At 39.1% G+C, this 2,500-nt stretch overlaps 2 protein-coding genes across 3 annotated transcripts in view; both read right to left on the bottom strand.

Moving 5' to 3' along the window:
• LOC307271089 (prolyl 4-hydroxylase subunit alpha-1-like) overlaps positions 1 to 130 on the bottom strand; it is a 16,673-nt gene extending 16,543 nt beyond the window's left edge. For both annotated transcript variants that reach the window (XM_080054961.1, XM_080054962.1), the window contains exon 1: positions 14 to 130. The gene's annotated coding sequence lies outside the window, so the exon portion shown is untranslated. The remainder of the gene's footprint in view (positions 1 to 13) is intronic.
• Positions 131 to 930: 800 nt separating this feature from the next.
• Positions 931 to 2,500, bottom strand: part of LOC307271086 (cytochrome c oxidase assembly protein COX11, mitochondrial-like) — an 8,760-nt gene continuing 7,190 nt past the window's right edge. Inside the window, exon 5 of the mRNA XM_080054958.1 lies at positions 931 to 2,500. This exon is cut by the window's right edge and continues 795 nt beyond it. The gene's annotated coding sequence lies outside the window, so the exon portion shown is untranslated.

Below are 2,500 nucleotides of genomic sequence, written 5' to 3'. Positions count from 1 at the left end.
GTTGTTTTATTACCGTATTTACCCGCGAAGGCAGAAAGCGCCTCGTAGTGTTAAAAATCAGTCCATAAAATGAATAAAATCGCTTCTGTGTGTTTGGCTAAAGACAGGAGTGAAGCAGCCAGCAAGAAATATACACACACACACACACACACACACACACACACACAACTTCTTCCTCTTCTTCTTCCTCGTTTCATTCAAAATGGCGACCAACGGCTCTTTACCGCCACCTGCCGGATGGAAGGAGTGTTGTTGTTGTTTGTGAATAAATGGCATTGAAAAGTTTAAAATTATCTTTATAAAAATTGGATTTTGTGTAGCCTACATTTCAAATCAGTTTTAAACAATTGTCACTGTTTTATTTACTATCTAGAGGGCTTTATTTACCCGATTTTAACAACTCTTTAGGGAAATTTGACAATGGCGCGCACACACACACACACACACAGACACACACACAGAGACACACACACACACAGACACACACAGACACACACATACACGATCCGAAAATAATAGTATTTAAAAACATATTTGAAATGGTGACATGTTAAAGTGGTTTAAGATTTGGGGCGACTGTGTCTCAGGTGGTAGAGCGGGTCGGCCGATGATCAAAGGGTTGGAGGTTCGATCCCCGCGCTGCCACCTGTGTCATGGTTGTTGTGTCCTTGGGCAAGACACTTCACCCACCTTGCCTCGTGTGAATGTCGATAGTTAGCCTGCTATCGGTGTGTGAATGGTAACGTGGGAAAGGAAAACAGGTCTCCCTTGCAAAAGAGTCTTCGGTCTCAATGGGATTTACCTGTAGAAATAAAGGTTAAAAAAAAAAAAAAAAAAAAAAAGATGCAACTGAATGAAACCTCTACACGAGCCCAGAGTCAGTTTATCATCATAATTTATTGATTAATAATTATATGTCATCTTTTAGAAGTCACGGCGGCTGTTAAATCACACGATGTTCTGATTCAGAGAAAAGTCTCGTAGCAGCAACTCGACATCTCGTTTAGTTCAGTGTCCGTAGGAAATCACAGCGTTGAATCCAAACGAAGTGTAGACCAATCCCATCGACTCTCCTCGTCCGGTCTGCTACGTTTAAGGCCTAAACATAGGTTGCGTTCCGAATCGCATACTTTCTACTATATAGTATGGTAGAAAGAAGATTTAGGATGTCCCGATTCTTGTGGCCAGATTTAGGATGGTTAGAAGTACCCGGATGTCCTACTTCATGCGGCCATGATTGTTAGTGTTGAAAACTGCATCCTATTTGGGCGATTCTGACCCACAATCCAGTGCGCACGTGAAGTGACGTAACATCGACGAAGCCTCCATATGAAAACAAACGGGGATGCGACGGATATAAAAGCAAGAGGCAAGATCAAGGCGCAATGTTATGATGAAATAAGAGAGTAAAGTATGTCCCAATAGTATGCCTACTGCATCCTAACTAGATTCTTTTTATCGTCGGATGTAGTATGTAGAATAGAAAAAAGAAAGAGTATGAGATTCGGAAAGCAAACGTAGGCTGATGGAGTGAGATACATTTACAGATTAAAATGCTTCCAAATTGGTTTCAAGTCTTTTTCTTAGGATCAATACATTTTATTTTTACAGGACTTTTCAATGACTGAATTAAAGATATCCGATGCTATACTCCCACATACTGAGAGTCAACCATTGTTATCATTCTTTTGTGGAGTATTTATAGAATTCATCTTAAATATAAGATATTATAGAATAGTTGCTGTACCGAGACATAAAGGAATCAACGTCAAGCAAATGTTTTAAAAAAACGAAAATCCTGGATGATAGATAAATTCCCCTTCTTCTAGGACAGATATTCAAGTCAACAGAGCCATCGATATATTATTTTTCCTTTTTTCTTTCTCAGACCAATATTGACACACACAGTCCATATTGATGGTTAGGCCTTCAGGGTTTTTCCTGGCTCAGAATGGGCCTTTGGGGGGTCAGTACGCGGACCTACTTTTCCATGACAACATTGACAGTTTAATTACGATTATTTAGTTTTCATGATTTGAGGGAAGTATCAAAATTAAAATTCAAGTTATTGTCCAGCCCCTCAAGAAGGATGCCTTAAATTGGGATGAATTTGGAGAGGTTTTAAATGGCTATATTTATTCTCAAATGTTATAATTTTGGCGCTGGTGATTTTCCTTCGGCGCTGGGTAAATCCTCTTTGGGGGGCGCCGAAAATTTCTCTATGCAGGAAAAACCCTGCGCCTTATTATAGCTGTATCTGCTCAGTTACTGTGTCAGATGAAAGAGCCAATGTTTATACATCTTTCTTAAATTACATTATTTTCAACATTGTTTTCAAGCAGTTGTTGCACGAGACTCTTGACAAAAAAAATATTTCTCGGTTTCAAATCTTGTTCCTTGTTAATTTTTTTCCCCCTTTCTTGGAGAAAATGCTTCTAAAAGTCAACAGAGTCATCGATATATCTATTTCCTTTTTCCTTCGAATCGAGATATTCACACA

This window comes from Ammodytes marinus, assembly GCF_949987685.1.
Source record: "Ammodytes marinus genome assembly, contig: scaffold_38, whole genome shotgun sequence".
Classification (NCBI taxonomy): Eukaryota; Metazoa; Chordata; class Actinopteri; order Uranoscopiformes; family Ammodytidae; genus Ammodytes; species Ammodytes marinus.
The sequence above is the reverse complement of the archived record's forward strand: the minus strand, read 5'-3'. Positions and strand labels throughout refer to the sequence as shown.